General features: G+C 45.1%; 1 protein-coding gene across 3 annotated transcripts in view; it reads right to left on the reverse strand.

Annotated features, from left to right (window-relative positions):
• The window catches only part of DUS1L (dihydrouridine synthase 1 like), a 249,797-nt gene that overhangs the window by 200,777 nt on the left and 28,824 nt on the right, over window positions 1-20,196 (reverse strand). The gene's annotated exons all lie outside the window — the stretch shown is intronic.

Below are 20,196 nucleotides of genomic sequence, written 5' to 3' on the forward strand. Positions count from 1 at the left end.
GAGAGGCATCCAGTTGGGTGCCCTGGTTCACTTTATTATTAACATGACCTGGGCCCTGGCTAGAGTCACTATTGCGCCACCTCTGATCTAAAGTCGCAGAGTTGCCATTTTTTCACCTAATCTTAAACGGATCCTCTGGAAATCACGAGGCTCTTTAATCCACAGTCAGGGACTTCATTTGCAGATCTTGCCCAGCTAACTGACGAGCACAATGTTTACTGCAGTCTCTTCAACAGCGTGACTTTCCTTGATTAGTCATCATTTTAGGGGCCCGGGGTTCATGCTGAAGAAGGGGCTCTGGTCTCCCAGCACAGAGAGTCTTATGTGTTGAACTCTACCTATCCAGATAACAACTCTAACATCCCTAACAGCTGCTCCTGAGGCTACCTCTGCAGGCTTCAAACTGGTGCTGTTCTGAGATTACTTTTTTTGGTGTCCCTTTACTCAGCTTCTAGCCTTGGTTCAGTTATTCCGTGCTCAAGAGGTTCCTCTGCATTCGGACAAGAACCGTGGCAGTCGCTGCTGGAGACCTCATGGCTCACAATTGCAGTTCATCATCCTAGGGAATGACGAGTTCAACTTGGTGTATGGAATCCATCGGTTGGGCCGTCTCCACCATTAGAGATCTTCTTTGGGTCCCTCTGATCCGTGGGGCCTTGTATGCAGGCCGCTTTACTTCCCTCGATTGGTTAACACTGCCCCACTGATTTCTACGAGAACTGAGGCTAACACACCTGGGGGTAATGTTTCCTACTGTGGCCTGTGAGTCTAAATCCAGTTGGATTTGTGTGCATTTTCAATGACTGTGTGATCGCTATTTGTGTGATTTTTCTAACATTCTGAAAAGTTACTTTAATTTTCTTCTGTGCATATTTTGTAGTTATTACCTTATTTTTATGTACAAGATTAACGTACACACAACAGTACATCATAAGGACATTAAAAGACAGAAGTGTTTAGTGGCCTTACAGAGGAACGAGGCCTTGAAATAAATGATGTTTTGTATATAGCGCCATTTTCACCTGGAATCCAGTTTCAGGGCGCTTCATAACTGTCAGTATTACCCACAACAAGATACTCAATTTATCAACCTGTGAGATTTGGTGGGGGTGAAGTGCAAAACTGACCAGACTGGAGTACTGAACCCATGATATACAGCATTATCGTGATCCCAAGGTGAGCATGTTGCACTCTTCTAGCAAATGTATAGCTTGGAGTACCTTATATGCTAGTATTCTGCAATGGTTTTCAGACGATAGAATTCTCCCTATTTTTGGGCTTCTCTTGGCCAACTTTGAGGGTCCATTTAACCTTTTGCAGGTTTCCCTGGTTTATGATATGATATGGTATGGTATTTATAACGCGCCTATACAAAAAGTTTTCAAGGCGCGACCAGGCACGGGGGGGGGGGGGGGGAACAGAGGGAAGACAGACAACGATCTTACTAGGCCAGGTGACATTGAGATCGCGCAAGTGCAGGGGAAGGGGGAAAGGAAAAGTGCAGGGGGAGTGGTGGGGGCCATGCAGTACATAGGATAACAGTAAAATAAATAAGACATTAAAGACAATAAATAAAAGGTGCGGCCAGCTGGTGGCAAGCGTAAGGTTGAGTGCAGACATCAGGTGTCAAGTGGTGGTAGGGGGCTGTAGGGATACAGAACAGTCACCGAGTGCAAAGGTTGCCAGCGGGGCAGTGCAGGTGTGCAACTGGCGGGGAGGGGACCTGGGCCCAAGATTAGAGGGTAGCCAGGTAACCAGTGCAATTTCAGTTTCAGCCAGGAGATAAGCAGGTGGGGGGAGGAGAGAAAGCAGAAGCAAAGAGGAACGTCTTGAGGTGCTTCCGGAACCGGAGATGGTTCTCCTCAAGTTTCAGAGAGGCAGGGAGGCTATTCCAGAGGGAGGCCCCAGCAGAAGAAAGATCTACCACCAATTTGTTGCTTGAAGAAGCATCTGACACTGAGGGATTTGGAGGCGGATGAGCGAAGAGCTCGAGAAGGAGGATATTTAGGAAGAGAGAATTGAAGGTATTGAGGTCCCAAGCCCTAGAAGGCCTTGTGGACAATGCAGAGGGTTTTGAACGTAATCCTCACACCACTGGGAGCCAGTGCAGAGATTTCAGTCCTGGAGAAATACAATCCCTGGGCTTGAGGCCAAGAAAAAGTCTCACAGTCCTGTTTTGGATGAGTTGCAGAGGGCGTAGAGTAGAGGAAGGCAGATTGAGAAAGAGGATGTTGCAGTAGTCCAGCCTAGAGAGAATCAGAGCTCTGGAGACAGTGAGCTTCTGGGGGAAGAAGAGGAAAGGAAGAATACCTCTGAGGAGGTGCAGCTGATAGCGTGACTTCTTAGAGACGTCAGATGTGAGGGGAGAAGGAAAGTGTGGAGTCGAAGATGACCCCAAGGTTTTTAACCTCACAGGCGGGAGCAGGAAGAGGGCCAAGAGAGGCCAGCCAGAGAGTGACAGGAAAGGAGGGAGCAGGAGATCATTGGCGGGACACCACTCCTGGATAGCAAATACAGTCAGAGATGAGAGAAGGAGAAGAGGTGGCGGAAGGGAGCCTGAAAATGAGTTCAGTGTCATCCGCATAGCACTGAAAGTTGGGGCAGAGAGCAGCAATGCAGTGGGCAAGGAGTGCCAGGTATTGGTTGAACAGCCAGGGAGAGGGGTTAGACCCCTGTGGAACACCACAGGTAGAGATAAAGGAGGGCCCCAAGTAGTACCTAGGAGAGTCAATCGGAAAAAGAGGAAAGAAGTCAGCCAAGCCAGGGCCTGATCAGTGATACCCAGGTTATCACAAGTTGAGCAGCCAGGGTCGGACTGGAACACGAAATAGGCCCGGACACCCACCCCTCGCCTCAAAAAAGTAGCCCAACCCTCTCCTCACGACCCTTGACCTCTAATGAGATCACCAGAAGTGATGTCATTTGGCCCCATCCCAAAGTAACATCCAGGGAAGCGATGAAACACAACCTTTCCCCCCTTGACAAAACAGGAAGTGGCATCAAATAGCATTGTCCCTGCGTACACTACGAAAAATATGGTTATGATTTCACTAATTTGATATACATTTCATACATGAATGGATCACCATATGTATGAATAATATCTGTGTATAGATCCATATTGTTAAATTACTGTGAATGCAAGCAGACGCCCAAGGCCAAATGATAATATGTTATTGTATAGCACTTACGCTTAAGCTCTTTTTTATAGAACAAATATGCATACAATATCACCCAACCTGTGTTGGTACTCATTTATCGACCTAAGAAGGATGAAAGGCTGAGATGGCCTTGCTGTTATTCGAACCTGCAGATCACCCACACATCGCAGCAGAGAATGCTGAACCCAATAAGCTATCATATGGGCTATAATAAAATTAGCAATTATTCTGTAGTGGATACGGTTAAACTGGTAACTGAGATTTAACAGCAGACCAGTTAAGTTCATCTGCAGGTCTGGTGCAAAGTTGGCCTCATGTCAAGTCTGCATGCATCTACTTTCATGCTTCGTAGGTTGGCAAAATAGGCAAATCAGCGCACTCACAGGACATCCCATACTCTGAGCACTGGTTACCTCATACATGCAAACATACTGAAAAGCACGCCAGGGAGTTGGGAAAGATAGACACATCACAACAAAGCATTCATTGTGGCACAATGAAGTCAATGGCCACTTGATGTACTATGGTCAAATATTTCTACACCGTACAGAAGCTTTTAGGCACAAGGATTTTGTCAAGTGACCAAGGACACCGAGATGGAATGTCTTGTGATGATCGTAACAGAGACAACGGTAGAAAGAAAACAACTGTGCATGCTGCAGCAGCATGTGAATGATGCATGCATCATAATTTTTGATGCACACATCATGCATGCAAATCAATCATCAAAGCAAGGTAACATGTGTTCCCTTGCTTTGATGAATTATGCCGATGCAGGTGTTTTTTTTCCTTCACATTTTGTTTTTCAAAAACCAGCCCTCACTCCCCAGGGACGATTTCGGCACAGCCACGGGCCCAATCCGACCCTGTGAGCAGGGTGGAATGGTTGACCGTAGCAAAGGCAGAAGAGAGTTCAAGTAAAATGAACAAAACCACCTCCTTGGCACGAGGCAATCAGGCTTCCGCCCCAACCATAGCACAGAAACGGCACTCCTTGACTTTAAAATCCAGATGGATACCATCAGAGACTCAGGAAAACTCTGCATCCTCCTCCTACTCGATCTCTCCGCAGCGTTTGATTTAGTAGACCATAATAAACTGTGCGCCACACTAGCGAAAGACTTCAACTTCTCCACCGAAGCTACTACCTGGATCAAATCTTTTCTTGCTGACCGCACCTCCAGGGTCGCCATAGGTAAAGAAGCCGCCAACCCCATCATAGTACCCATTGGTGTCCCCCAAGGTTCCTGTCTCGCACCAACATTATACAATGCATACACTAAACTCCACTGCAGACGACACCCAGATCCTCATCCCTTTATCGGGAGACTACACTCAAGACACCGACACTATCAACAAAATATATGCCATAATCCAAAATTGGATGCCACTAAATAGTCTCTGTCTCAATGATGAGAAGACTGAGGTTCTCATTGTGGGCTCCCAATCCAAAATAGAAGCATTACATGCTGATTACTCATCCATCAACATCGATGGCACAAACATATCAGTACTCAAACAAGTAAAAACACTAGGTGTCTACCTAGATGCCAACCTCACCATGACCAAGCACATTAACGCCCTCTCTTCCTCTACCTCCTACACCGCAAAACTTATTGCTCTCAGTCGCCAATTCTTGACACCCACCAACTGTATCACGCTGGCAAGAGCTTTAATCTTATCCAGGCTCGACTACTGCAACGTACTCTACCTGGGTACCTCAAAAGCCAATCTAAACAAACTACAGCTTATTCAAAATAAAGCCCTTCGGGCGGCCCTTGGATTAAGGAAGTCAGATCACATCTCAAATATTAGAAGAAACCATCACTGGCTCCCCATCAAAGCCAGGGTCACATTCAAAGCCCTGTGCGTCACATTCAAAATGCATCCACTCTTGTGTCCCCATCTACCTCAACCACGCCATCACCAATAAAGTATCAAAGAGGCCCCTCAGATCTAACAGTCAACTACTCCTAGCCATCCCCCGCTACAAGACAACCAAGGCAGGAGGCAGTAGTTTCCAATACCTCGCCCCACATATTGGAACACTATTCCCCTCCCCATCAAAAATGAGCAAACGTTCTCAGGCTTCAAGAAATCCCTGAAAACGTGGCTATTTAACCAAGACTAAAATCCCCTTCCATGCTTCAGGAAATATCACTGTACTGAAGCCCTGCATTAAATGTCTTTGTGTATGATTATTTTGTATTCACATGCACTGCGCCCAATTGGCAATTTCTAAGAAATGTTTTAACCAAGCTGTCTGTAACATCGCCGTGGTACCCAAGGGTTTGGGCGAGTAATAAATGCAATAAATAAATAAATAAAATGAGGTCACGGGGTGATGGACTCAAGGTTGGAGAGCAGGTCTTCACGGATGTTCAGTAGAGCAGTTTCCATGCTTCTGGCAGCTGTGAAGACCGACTGATGGTCATGGAGACAACCAACAGATTCAGTGTGAAGATTAAACTGGGAGATGGCCAGCTTTTCCAGGAGTTTTCCCAGGAAAGAAGTGATGGAGATTGGGCGATAGTTAGCCGGCAGGAGGGGTCGGCAAAGGGTTTCTTAAGAAGAGGGGAGTGCTTCAGGGGACAAGGGAAGACTCCAGTCACGAAGCAGTGGTTGCAGTAGTCAGCCAGAGCAGGAGCCAGGGTGTCAATGTGGTCCCTTGATGGTTTTGGAGGAACTGAGGTGAACCTGTTTTGGCGAGACTTTCATAAATCAGACTTGTCTAGAAACCTTGTCTGGGGAGAACAGGGGAAAGGAAGAGAAGGAGTGAGGAGAGGTGGCCAAAGAAGGGCCAGAGGAAGAGCAGGGGGTAGAGGGAGGAGAGGGAGAAGAGAGAGAGGACAGGATGTCCTGAGTTTTAGAGATGAAATGAGAAGCTGGGTCTGTGCAAAGAGCCTGGGAATGGACAGGAGATGTACAGACTGCAGCAGGATTGGCCAGCTCCTTGCAGATTCTAAAGAGTTCGGCCGAGTTGTTAGATGCTGCGGAGATGCAGGTTTGGATGTGGGCTCTCTTCTTAGTGCGGACAGAGAGCCGGTATTGCCTTTGGAGCAGGCGGCAGGGCAGTTTGCCAGAGGATGTACCTGAAGCACGCCATTTCCTCTCAGCCACTTTGCACTTGCGTTTAAGGGTGACGAGGTCTGAGTCATACCAAGAGTTGCACTTGGCTTTGGCCTTCAAGCGGATCCTCATGACAGGGGCAAGAGCCTCCAGAGTATCAGATATAGCCGGGTTGGAGCATGGAAAGGGCTGTGTCAGGGTGTGAGTCAGCCAGGAGGGTGAGGGGGGATGTGAAAGTAGCAGTGAAAGCTTCAACTGACTCAGGCTTCATGGGTCGGAAAATCGAGAAGGTGGGTGGCAGTGCTGGAGTTGGCTTGGCCTGAGGGGTAGAGAGGGTGAGCTGGGAGGAAAGGAGAACATTATCACACCATGAGAGAGGAGTGGTGAGAGGGATAGAAAGGGGAAGGTCTGAAGAGATCAGAACATCCAAAGTGTGCCCTGCAGAGTGAGCCGTGCACGAGGGGAGAATAGAGAGTGAGAGAGAGAGTCCCAGAGGCTGCAAAAGAGTCCAGAGGAAGGACAGTAAGCATCCAGGTGGATGTTGAAGTCTCCAAGGAGGAGGAGTTGAGTGGTCGAGACCAGGAGGGAAGAGGAGAGGTCCGCCCACTCAGAGAGGAAGGCGGAGATCTGATCAGGTGGCCGATAGATGGTAGCCACAGTAAGGGAATGGCCAAGAGAGAGAGCCTGCAGACGAGGCATTCAAAAGAGGAGTAGGCCTGCATAGGAATGACAGAGGCAGGAATCCACTTGGGGAAGATCAGGGCTACACCCCCTCCAGAACGGTTGGATCTGGGCACGGAGAGGATCTTGTAGCCATCAGGGAGGAGAGTGTCAAAGATTGTGACAGAACTGGACGTGAACCATGTCTCTGTGAGACTGAGGACATAGAGGTCAAGTTTCTCCAGGAGGCGGCAGATGTCAGAGGAGTGTTTGACAGCTGAGCAAGAGTTTAGAGTGGCAATATGGAGAAGATTGCCGTCCTTGAAAGACTTCCGGGGAGGGGTACAAATTAGAGGTACGCCCTGCAGCGGTGTAGAGGAAGCCTGCGAGGGGCAGAAGAGGAAGGAGGAGAGGGCAAGGTAGCCAAGGAGGAAACAGCAGTGGGAGGCAAGGAAGCCGTGGAAGAAAGAGGGGACAGCAGGAGAAGAAAGGAAATTGATGAGGCGCGGGAAGCATCTATCAAAGAGGAGATGGTTGGCTTGAGGGCCTTGGATCAAGACAGTACCATTCAAGTAAACATTAATGATGACCTTAGAGGAGTGGAAGGAGGCCAGGAGGGCCTCCCACTGTGTGCCACCATTAATGGGAGAAGAGGAGAAAGGAGAGGGCACAGAGACCATATGTAGAGTCCATAGGTCAGGCGAGGGAACGACAAAGAGGATGATATATGATATATTTCATTTATATCGCGCTCGTACACTAATTTTTCAGAGCGCAACCAAGCAAAGGGAGGGGAACAAGGGAGAACAAAAAATAAAAACAACGATCTTACTAGGCCCAGTGACATTAAGAACGCGCAAGTGCATGGAGAAGGGAAAAGGGGGAAGTGCGTGGAAGGGGGAGAAGTTTAAAGTGCAGAACAGAGGAGAGAAAAGAATAAGTTAAATAAATGAATAAATACAGGCAATGAAAAGTGGTAGTGCAGCCAGCAAGTGGCAAGTGCAAGATTAGTCAGATATGGTATATCTGATACGTGCAGAGGAAGTGTGTGGCACTGTATGGATGCAGAACCCAGTGCAATGGGAAGCCCGGAGGCAGTGCAGGAGGGAGGCAGGGTGAGCAGGTAGGTGGGCCCGAAGGTCAGAGGGTGTCCAGGTGCACAGTGCCAAGAGAGAAAAACAGGTCGGCAGGGGAGAAGAGGGGCAAAGGTGGAAGGAAAGAGGAAGGTCTTGAGCTGCTTCCAGAACTGGGGATGGTTCTCTTCAAGTTTCAAGGTAGCTGGTAGGCTGTTCCAAAGGGAGGCCCCAGCCGAAGACAGATCTGCCCCCAGCTCGTTTCTTTGAAATGACTAACCCTGAGGGAGTTAGAGATAGAGGAGTGAAGGGCTCGAGAGGGGAGGTATTTGCGGAGGGATAGTTGAAGGTATTTTGTACCCAGGCTCCAGAAAGCCTTGTGGACAAAGCACAGGGTTTTAAATGTAATCCTTGCATCCACTGGGAGCCAATGAAGGGATTTCAGAGCTGGAGAGAAACGATCCCAGGCTTGAGGCCAAGGACAAGTCTTGCAGTCCTGTTCTGGATTAGTTGTAGAGGGCGGAGAGTGGAAGCAGGTAGAGAGGCTGTTACAGTAGTCCAACCTGGAGAGAACCAGAGCTTGAGAGACAGTGAGCTTCTGGGGGAAGGAAAGAAAGGCAGAGTACCTCTGAGGAGGTGGAGTAAGAAGTGGGACTTTTTAGAGATGTCAGAAATGTGTGTGGAGAAGGAAAGCGTGGAGTCAAAGATGACCCCGAGGTTCTTGGCCTCGCAGTTGGAGGTAGAAGGGGGGCCAAGGGAGGCCGGCCAGAGAGTAAGGGGAAATGATGGTGAAGGTGTACCGATGAGGAGGATCTCAGTCTTGTTGGCATTTAGACAAAGATCGTTGGCAGTACACCAATTTTGAATGGCAATTAGACAATCAGAAATGAGGGAGGGAGAGGAGGTGGCCGAGGGAAGCCTAAAAATGAGTTCAGTGTCATCAGCATAGCACTGGAAGATTGAGCAGAAATTGAGAAATGCAGTAGGCGAGAGCTGCCAGGTATTGGTTGAAAAGCCAGGGCGAGAGGTTAGACCCCTGGGGAACACCACAGGTAGAGATGGAGATCGATGAAAGGAAGGACCCAAGTTGTACCTGGGAGGGTCGATCAGAGAGGAAAGGGGTCAGCCAGGCCAGAGGCTGATCAGTGATGCCCAGGTTGACACAGACGGTTGAGCAGGGTGGTGTGGTTGACCGTGTCGAAGGCAGAGGAGAGATCAAGTAGGATAAGGACAGAGAGAATGTTAGAGTCAAGGTTGGAGAGCAGATCTTCACGGATGTTCAGGAGAGCAGTTTCCGTGCTTCTGGCAGCTCTGAAGCCAGATTGGTGGTCATGGAGAGAGCCAACAGAATTGGAATGAAGGTTTAACTGAGAGATGGGCAGCTTTTCCAGGAGTTTACCCAAAAAGGGAGTAATGGAAATTGGGCGATAGTTAGCCGGACAAGAAGGATCAGCTGTGGGTTTCTTGAGCAGAGAATGCACAATGGAGTTCTTCAGGGGGAGGGGAAAGATCCAGAGGCAAAGGATAGGTTGCAGAAATTGGTAAGAGGATGCCAGTGAGGGTTTGCCTGGAAAAGTACTGAAATAGGTGTCAGCGATAGGGAGGCCTGGGTTGGAGTCCAGGATGTCCTTTTTAAACTTCTTCCTACCAGATTTAGTGAGGAGAGCAGGATAGTCAATAGAGAAGCAGTTAGAAAAGATAGGAGAGACATAGCACCATCGAGTAGGTAGGGAGATGAGAGAAGAGGAAGGGCGTGGCAAGGAGTGGGGGGGAGGGATGGGGAGAACACCAGGGAATGACACAGGGCTGGGCGCAAGCAGAGAAAACAGAGAGAGATGAGACAAGTAGACTGTTGGACAAGACGACAGGAGCTTAGATAAAAGGTAGATGTCTGCAAGATTAATGGTTTACTAGGAGGCAAAACCATAGGATGCAAGGCATAAATGAGTTTTCAAAAAATGTTTAGAGTTTGCTGATGAAAATGTTTTTGATTAGCAAACAGACCCATTTGATTAGCAATTTTGTACCAATATTGTTGATGTTGCAAGAACTTATTTGTACCCAAGACATGAAATGAGCAACAATACAGCAGTTTTGCGTACCGCTGAAATAAGACATTAGAGGAGTCCTTGCAAATTCTTGAAACTTCAGCTAGACCTGCAGGTCGGGTAACTTAGTTTACCTATTCAACCTAAGGGAAACGCACTGGACCCATAGTAACAGGACAACAAATGTAAAACGCGATTTCTGTAAAATGGTGTATGCTACTTCAAACCCACTTTATATATGGCATACTGATGCCACCAGAAGCCAGCCATTCACAGTTAAACATTTATTTGACATTTACTGCAAACAAAGTAAATGTGAAATAAAAGTTTCAAAACATTTCTTGCAAATGCTACTCGCCCTTCATAAAATATACTCAACAATTTAATTTTTCTTTGTTTATTGTCTAAACAAAACTTTTCAATCGGAACTATTAAAAACAGACATTGCAAAGTGAAATAAACAAAGCCATCATTTGTTTACACACATAAGACTGTCTAAAATGAATCAATTAACACGTCATTCCGCACTGATATGTTAACGCACATTTCACAAAATTCCGATGAATTTAAAAATCCCACAATTGCAATACAAATTGATCTATTCACATCACTCAAGCAGTTTCCAAAAATAATCACGGTTCAGAGATTTCATTATACCTAGATGCTTCTCAAAAACGTTCTCGCAAACAGTGCGCAATAAGCCACATTAAAGGAGTAAGTGTTTGAATGCTTCCATGGACTCTTCATCACGACAGGAGGTACACAAGACACCCTGTGGCTTAAACCGCTTCTGTATTTCCCTAGTCCCATAGAAGCTCCATCTAAATTTAACAAAACCTTTTCTGATTTTCGGGCAAATGAACATTTTCCAATAGGTTGCCAGTGTGCCCGTTGTCTTGTGTTTGTGACGAAGATGGCTCATACTCTTTTGCCCATGGAAATCATTAGTCAAAGTACTCCAATCATACTTCAACAAATAACCTTTGATCTTACTCTACGTGACTATGCGAGTGGGCGAAAAGACTCTGCGAGCCACAGACGAGTGCCTTTAAAATGCAAAGGATTAGCAGCATGAATGGACACAAATAGATAAGATGAAAAGGCTGGGAAATGGTTTGGCCCAGCTGTCTACAGCAGGTGGGAATATATAATACAATCATAATCGTAAAGCAAAGCCAGCTCTGGGGCTAACTACAGTCTTTGTTATGCAGTAGATCTTTAGATGTACAGACTAGATGGAACTATTGATCACTTCTTTGCGTAAGCATCTAGTTCGCTTTGTGTATTCATTATGTAAGAAGAAAGAAAGCGACTAAGCAGAGTGGATTGCGTAGCAGCCACAGAACTGGGCGAACTAGATGGAATGTTGTAGTTTGTGGTAATGTCATTTCAGGGTACCTGGTATAAAGCAACAGGCTGATAATATTGAATGTCAAGGAGTATGGGTTCGCTCATGGGTTGAGCACCAGTGGCAAGATGTATGCAACCTGCAGGTTTCAGAACTAGGTTTGCCATCAAAAACATTTGATCATGTACATTTTCAAAAGTGTTCACTCATCAATATGATGCATCTTCCCCAACAAAATGAAATATAGTTACCTATGAAATTTACATACACTAACCTAAACTTTACTGTAAAGCATGGAGATGATGCAGTGTTTTACAGTATCAATACTGTAATTATTCATTATGCAACAACTTACAGTTTAGGAATGGAACTGCCTGACTGTCCTTTTAAAAAATATAAAGTTGACACATACTGGTCTTTGTCAGACAGGATATAGAAAGCTTAATAAAAGTATCATCCCGATTACTTCTGGATTGCAACTATTTGAAAAAGAAATGAATTCTTGCCTAGCATTCCCAAACATGGCTTTGGCATTTAAAAGTGGAGGAGACGTTTACTGCTGCGCTTCTTTCTCTCCATTAGCACTTGGAGTGAACAGAGAAAAGAGGGTGAAAAGAGCACTGAAGGCAAGAGAGGAACGCAGGGCGAGCTGTGCGTTCATCGGAAAGGGCAACTTAAATAGCAAATTTAGGAATATAGTCTCAGGCTCTCAGTCTCAGGGAAGATGATACTCATGAACGTCATGAGACAGAATAATCCAATACAGGTGAAAAGTACATGGTGGGGCCATAAACCCTGCAAGCACATAAAACGGCTGGGAACACGCTGTCGAGTAAAAGGGGCAAAGTTCACCTAAAGACACAAGAAAGAGTATTCGGAAACAATTAAACAAAACATTCCTGAATACAAGGAGTGTTAAGGATTTTCAGAATCAGCCCTGTAGACAGATTGAGAGGCAAACCTATTCTGATGAACAGGGCCAAACATTAAGGTCTAGACAAACACTATATGGGTAGTGCGGATAAGCAGCAAGGCATAGGCAAATGTGTGTGTGAGTGGTGAAGCGTTCAATTAGGCACACACAAAGCACTATTAATAATACAAGTTAAGCGGTATGTATAAACATAGTTATTTATTTGGGCCTCTCAAGAAATCATATTGATGCAAAACCACAGGTAAGTAACACACTAAACAATTACTATAATACATACTATGTATATATAATAGTAGTACTTGAAGTATTTTGGTAAGGGTACTAACACTTCACATTTAAATACAGATAGACATATTTCAAAGTACTTTAAGTGTAGCACAGAAAGTGAATAAAGGAAGTAGAACCAGGTAAGTAAATCAATACTTTGAGAACTAATAGGTTTAGAATAAAGAAGTAGCAAACACCATACAAAACCGTACTAGCCACAAAAAGTCTGTCCTTATCTATAAAAGAAGGGACCTGGTGCCCTTAAAGTCACAGGCCCAATAAAAGTATTTTCAGGAGGCTAGAAAGTCTCTTTTAGGAACCAAGCGGAATCCACTCTTATATGCAGAAACACGCTTTACAAATGTTGCATCTCACTCTATTGCACACGTGATCTGCTGTACAAGTGATGTCACTCATGGTGCCATCAATGTGCATAGGGGTCATCTGTTAAGGTGGCACAGCTTCTGCATTTTCCGAATTCCAGGGGTTTTGTGGCATTAAATCAGCTCCTTGATGTCACTTCATCTAAAGTGCTTTCACCGGATTTCAAGGATTTCGTTGCATCAGATTGTTTCAAATTAACGCCACCTCAACTAAGGTTTTGTACTGAATTTCAAGGCTTCTGTTGGACTGAACTTATTTACGTTAACTGTCCATTAACTAAAGTTGTTTCACTGAATTTCAAGGGTTTTGTTACACTGCACCTCCCACCACCTGTAATTCGGTCTTTTTTTCTGATAACAAATTATATAACATCAGGTAGGTTAACAATATCTGTTCTTGAGCTACACAACATCACGTTTATTAAGTATTTTATCTTTTTTGTCTACATTAGATAAGAAGGGATTGTTAATGGTGTACTGTGACAAGGAAGAGCTAAATGGGGCTACACAGGGAGCTATGAGGAGGAAGACTGAAGTTCGGTACTGTGACTAAGAAGAGTGAGGCGGGGTAGTTGGGGACTGTGATGAGGAATAGCAAGGCATGATTAGAGGGCAACTGTCGCGAGAAAGACAAATATACATTACACATTATAATCACAGAACTCCTAAGGACTAGCTATAAATATGAATTTTGTTTTTCAAAAATAACTCAGATCGAGAACTACGAAAGCACTGCAGGAACAAGACGGGGGTACCGATAAGAGATCTAGATCCATGAACAACATCCATGTATGACTATTGTGATAATTCGCAAGGTATTGTCACTTCTCAACAGGGGGAGCCACTTCACCCAATAGTACCCCTGGGGGTGGTTAATGCGGGAGGACCCCATGGGGAGGGACTCCTCTCTGGGGACAAGAACTATCACCTATGGTATAGCCCTTTGGCCAACCTCTGCACCTCAACCTTCCCTAACTCCCTAACCCCCCAACCCCCTCCATGCCAAACAACTTTCTTGAGAGTAGATTCATGTATTTCTGTAGTGTATGAGAAACAACCACAACAGAAAATACGAGGATGAGGAAGAGCACAGGAGACATGGAGATTACTTACTGTGCTAGTACTGGTACAAGGTGGCCCAGAGGAGACATGAAGATCAATCCATCAAGAACAACAAAGGACTTTGACAATCCGCCAGCGCAGGACTGGCAACATTGCATAAGAAGAGAAGGAGTGAAGACTTCGTCAAGCCCAGCCGGGATAGGCAGCCGGTGTGAGCGGGAATGGAGTTTTGAACCCTGTTGGCAGACCAGAGAAATAGAAGAGCGGAGGACGCCAGCAAGGTGCTGAGGGAGTTCTCCAAGGGTCCAGCTGGAGCAGATCCAAATGTGACATAGGAAGAAGCCGAGCAGCCCAGGAGAGCGCAGAGCTACTGTGCTGCTGCAGAGGCGGAGAAAAGCAGCCCAAAGAGCCGGCAAGACGCACATCGTCCCAAGAAGCCTCAGTGGCATACCAAAGTCCCAATAAAAGGTAATGGGAGGTACGAGAGACCCGGGGGGGGGGGGGGAAGACACCGGGGTGAGAGGCTCTTCACTAACCCAGTAGTTGCAGTCAGACTAATTGGAATGGTGCATCGAGAATCCGAGAAGAACTTCCAAGTCGCAGTAGTAGTAATAAGCCCACTGACAACCAGAGAAGGGTCTGGAACCCGAATACAAGAATAGTGAGCAACAGAGGAGAACTTTCTCGTTGCAGTGGCAGTAATACACCCACTGACCACCAGAGAAGGGCCTGGGAACGGAATATAAAAATAGTGAGCATCAGAGGCGAACTTCCTTGTCGCAGTGGCAGCAACAAGCCCACTGACCACCAGAGAATGGTCACGGACCCTAAGCCAAGTGAATCAAGCATCAGAGGAGGATTTCCTCAAAGCAGTTGCAGCACAGGCCCACTGACCATCAGAAAAGGGTCTGGGACGCCGATAGAGGTATATTAAATATCTGAGGAAAGCTTCCTCATTGCAGTGGCAGGGAAAAGTCCACTGAGGACCCGAGTAGGACTTGGGAATTTGCCAATACCAGGAAAAGGGAGCCAATCTCCTGGTTCTGAACATTGAGGAAACTGAAAAAACTTTTGGATCCAAAGACGACCGGGAAGGGAGTCATTCTCCCTGACTTTTGTCTGAACTATATTGGAGGCTGTGAACCAATACCAGGAGAAGGGGGGCATTCTCCTGGTCCCGAAAGTTAGCTGTTGTAAAGGTCTGTTGGAACCACATCCTTTTTACCAAAGAACATTTACCCAACTACCAGGAGAAGGGAGTCCTTCTCCTGGAGAAGGAACTCTTCTGGTGACTTATTCTTTAGTTGTAGTGTAAGGGATAGAAGTAGATTATGACACAGGACAGTGGAATTTGATTTTGATGGACATTCTGTCAGCCCATGTGTAGTATTAGTTTGAGGCAGAGAAATCCCTGTTAGAAGATACGGTTAGTGAAGGTATCTTTTCTTACTAATAAAAGGTATTAGAAAATTAACCAAAAAGTAAAGATATGAAGACACTATGTGAATCAAGAAGTCATAATGTTACGAATTATTTAGAAGATACTAAGAGGAGGAACAAGAAAAACGTATATACCCAATTAATTAAAAACTGCATCTTAATCTTCCAATAACTTTATTTTATTTGAAGGGAGGATGTAAACACTACAAACACCATTGATAATTGCACTTTTCTGGTAAAGGTTTAAGAAAAAACAGACTATTTTCTAACCCATTCACGGGTACAAACATTCTGCAAACGGATTGACCTAAGGGCACGTGCACGGTATGAAATTCGAGAGGTGATTGGTACATAGACACACGGATAGCAGACAATCCTTACAATTCCTCATTGCTTTGGAGAAAAATTCAGGTGGACACAGTGAAAACATTTGTCTACTAAATTTGCTAATTGCCACTTATTTCCTATGCAAACCTTTGTGCTTTGTGTTTTCCCTTTGTTGTACCTTGTTTTTGGTTTGTTTTTTTATTCCTGTTTTAAGGATCTTTATATCCTTTTCTCTTAATTGTGTTTTTTTTTTCTTTTTGTTTTAGTTTCTGGAGAGGTTGACAAAATATACTGATGCGTCCCCCCCCCCCAATGAAGAGATCGACTGTCCCTGTAAAACCCAAAAGACGTGGAGTGGGTAGAGCAGCCAGCTCCACCCAAGAAATAGAACCACAGGAGCTTCACACCTTCCCTGTGTTGGCAGTACTTAAAGGTGCCTAAAGACACTCCACTACAGGATGAAGAGAAGGGACAGTGTACATTTTGAAGCAAGGTCCGAAGGAGAGGATTTTCCACGGTCCCTCCACAAAGCCTGGGCACCACAGCATTTGGATGCCTGGGTGGAGTATGGGAGAAATTGCCAGTCGTGTTTTATTGGGAGAGTTTTTTTACTCCCCAAAATGGTCCCTTCTTTGAGCCAAGGAAGTGACCACTAACATTTTGTTGAGCCCCATACAACCGTGATTCTGTTACCTAATCTGTATACGGGAGTATAAAGAAGGTTCACTGTATCACTTTATTACGTGTTTATGGAATTTTCTAGAATAAGGTGTTTTTGGAAACGAAATTGTCATTATTTTTAGCTATGATGTATGATGAATTTATATTATAGTAGTGTGATTATAAAATAAAACAACCTTTTTTTACTACTAAAGGGTTGTTATTGATCAGTACCTCTGCCTTTGTTTATCTGTAATTTAGAAATAGTTCCCTGATGCACTGCAACAGATACCTTTAGGACAAACCTCTTTTTCATTGTTCTATAGTCTATCCGGGCACAGGTTTGACGATTCCACCTCTGTTAGATAGTAGGTGGTCTGTAGTTTCCTTGTTAATACATTGAGGACTAAGATATATACAATGATTCATTAGGCCTTTAGATTACACACTAAGCAGATACAAATGCCTAGTCTGATATTGTCACACCAACACTATAAAACAGGTATATGCATTCACCCTGAGAATATATGCATCCATGCATCCACCAATTATTGGACTCACACTTGGGACAAAGGGCTCCAACTCTTAGTATAGGCCGGAACCACACATGGTTTGCTGTTAGCAATGGCTGAGCAGCCAGGCTTATCTTAGGAGGGAGAAAGCGTTGTAGGCAGTACAAAGAACTAGGCCCAAAGGAACACTGACACACTAAAGGTATATACAAATAATGGTTTATTTTGTATATACACCAAGGTAAGTTAATTCTTCAGAAAAGTAAGTACTATAACACACAATAAATAACCAACGCATTATTCACAGTAAACCACTTTGTAATACTTTTTGAATGGCAGTACAAAATTCAAAGGGGTGTCCAGTTAAATGGTCGAAAGCAAAAGGGTCGAATGCAAAAGGGTTGAGTGCATTTGACTGAAAACCAAAGGATCAAAAAAGTAATTAAAATATAGCTTTTTTTCTGCTCTAGTGTAGCTTTAAAAGGGTGTTTTTCACCCCAACATATTTTTTTTTTTAAATGATTTGATCCTTTTTTCAGTCGAATTGACTCGACCCTTTTGTCATTCGACCCTTTTTTTTCTCGATGCTTTGACCTACAACCATTCAAAGGTACATACAACTTTTGTAATAACTTTCAGGATATATGTTTCAGGTCAAATTGGATGAAACAAAAGCAAAATAAGGCAGGTAAATACTTGCAATTATTTCACAGATGCCTAACGCTTTAGAAGTCCATCCATATCTAGTTCCGAGTGTCTCAGAGTCAGATTGGAGGGCAAAACAGATAAGGCACAAGCTGTGGAAAGTTTAAAAGTTCCAGAGCAGGAAGTCTTCCATAGAAAGTAACAATTCTGGTTGGAATAAGGGCTTCGGAGAAGGATCCCTGTAGGCACACAAGCGTTAGGCCTGGGGGAACGTGTATGGGCAAACTCCTAAAAACACGAATCAGCACTCCAACAACACAGGAGCAGCAAAGCAAATCTATGTAAGTTCTACCAAGAGTCACACAGCACCTTAGGAGTGAAGGAGAGTTTACAGCACAAGGCCCCCACAATGCAGCAGCAGCAGCAGACCCGGTCACCGGATTCTTGGTCAGGCAGACGAAAGAAAGGACACTGTAGTGAATCTCACAGCAGCAGTCGAGTGAAGGCTTCAGCCAAAGGATTCTTTTATTTTGGCGCCCTTTGGGAAGCACCAGTGAAGAACGATTACTGCCTGGTAGATTCATCTCGCTTTCTCGGTCCTGCACTCTGGTGAGGGAACTTCAAGGAGTGGAATCATGCCTCTGGTGGTACAGAAGGAGTCCAAAGTTTCGGGAGGATTTGATCTTCGAAAGACGACGCACTGCACAGTGGCTCCAGGTCCCAGGGTGTTAGCGGTTTGCAGCCTGTGAAGGTCACAGCTCTGTGGGATGGCTCGAAATACAGGTTGTCTCAAGACTGATTGGGTCCCATCAGTTTAAAGGGGAGAGACCTTCTCTTTGGAGTTCTACTAACGATTTGAAGAAGGGGTCAGACAGCAGCGATTACACAGAAGACATTTCCGGTCATCTGGAAGCGGCTGTGGACATCACTCCTCCTCTTCCCCGTCAATTCTTCTGAACCAGGGGACTGCTGGTCTTCAACCTCAGGATCCATGCCTTTTATGCAGGAACCCAGTCAATCGGAACCCATGCACCATTCAAACTCTGTGGTGGCTATTCTTTCAGGGCAGCAAGCCCCTCTAGTTGGAACTGGTTCCGACCAAGGCAGGTACACAAGAAGACAAGGAACAGCAGAGTTTCAGAGTCTTCCCTCGTCGCCCGTCCTCACAGACACACTGGAGCCTTGGTTGGCTTCACAAAGGATTCCCACCGAAGACAAAGGTCAAACCAGGACCTCCCCCGTCCAGCCTGGTAGAAGAAGGAACAGGGAGGGACAAGCAAACAAGAAATGGTGAATAAATAAAAGCAATTGTGACCTTTTTGCGCACTAGCATGGCTGTAAGTACAGCCTGGGAGTAAACAGTGCAAACAAGTAGGTAGGATAACACCACTGCACCCAGCCATTCCGATTAGCTTGTCACTGTAATCAAAGCGTTACAGGAGTAGTGAGAAAGGAGATACTACGTAGATCCTCAGCACTCCACATAAGGTGGGGTGTGATGATCTCACAATAGGAAAAGATAGAAAGGATACAAATATCCCCCTATAGCAGAAAATAAAAAGGGAAGCCCAAAGGGCTCTGTAAGGGATCAAGAGTAAGACTCCGACACCGAGGCATGTTAAGTGTTGGTTATAGACTTATTCACCACAAAATAATAAGGGGGTTGGGAGAAATCCTATCTATCCCTAATCCTAAGAGGGGTTTCCCTGCTTCAACAAAACTAAGGAACATGTGTACGGAGGTTAAACAAAGAGTAACCTCTGTTCTGTGTCCAAAACCCTAAACTGACTCTTACACGCTAAACTCAATATAATGTGCAACTTGGGGATTTCGGTAAATTATATACCTGTAGCTTTCTTTCAAAGTTCCAAACATAATGTTTTAAGGTGTAGAAAAGAAAAGGAATAAAGGTCTACCAGGAAAGGGGTCTTCCCTTCCCCTAGATTTCTTCTGGTCTTCCACGGTCTATCCAGTACCTCCAGAAAAAGGACACTAGTGGTGCACTGCTTTACAGGGGTATGACTCTTCCCCTGTGTTTCTCCTTTCATACACTGTTATTTCACAGTTCTTTCAAATATATTCTATTTCTCACTTTCTGGATCTACATTAGCTTTAAAGGGGTATGGTTCTTCCCTTCTCTATTTGACTGTCACTGTCTCGCAATTGCAATGAGGGGTTTTGGTCCCTGATCTTTCTCAATCCTTTTCCTACCAGGGTATTGACAGCTTCATTACTTCTCTTGATTTCTGGATCTCAATTATGTTCCACAGGGGTATGGCTCTTCCCTTTTTTATATTTACGGTCACCGTTTCGTCATTTCAAAGAACAGTTTTGTCCCCAGAGCTTTCTCAATTCTTGTTCTACCCCTGGTGTACTCTCCTGCCAGGGTGTTGTCACTTTGTTAATTACCCTCAAAAGGGGTATGTCTCTTCCCTTTTGTACTGGTTATCACTCTTCCACAATTAATTTCACGGTGGGATTTTTTACTGCCGCCTAAACCCCCACCCCAGTGTTATTTTACAGCTATTCCCCTGGTTTACTCTCCTGCCAGGGTATTGAACTTGGGTGCAGATCCCAGACTTGCACACTGCCCGGTTCACTATCCTG

This window comes from Ambystoma mexicanum, chromosome 3q (genome assembly GCF_040938575.1).
Source record: "Ambystoma mexicanum isolate Mex_15411 chromosome 3q, UKY_AmexF1_1, whole genome shotgun sequence".
Classification (NCBI taxonomy): Eukaryota; Metazoa; Chordata; class Amphibia; order Caudata; family Ambystomatidae; genus Ambystoma; species Ambystoma mexicanum.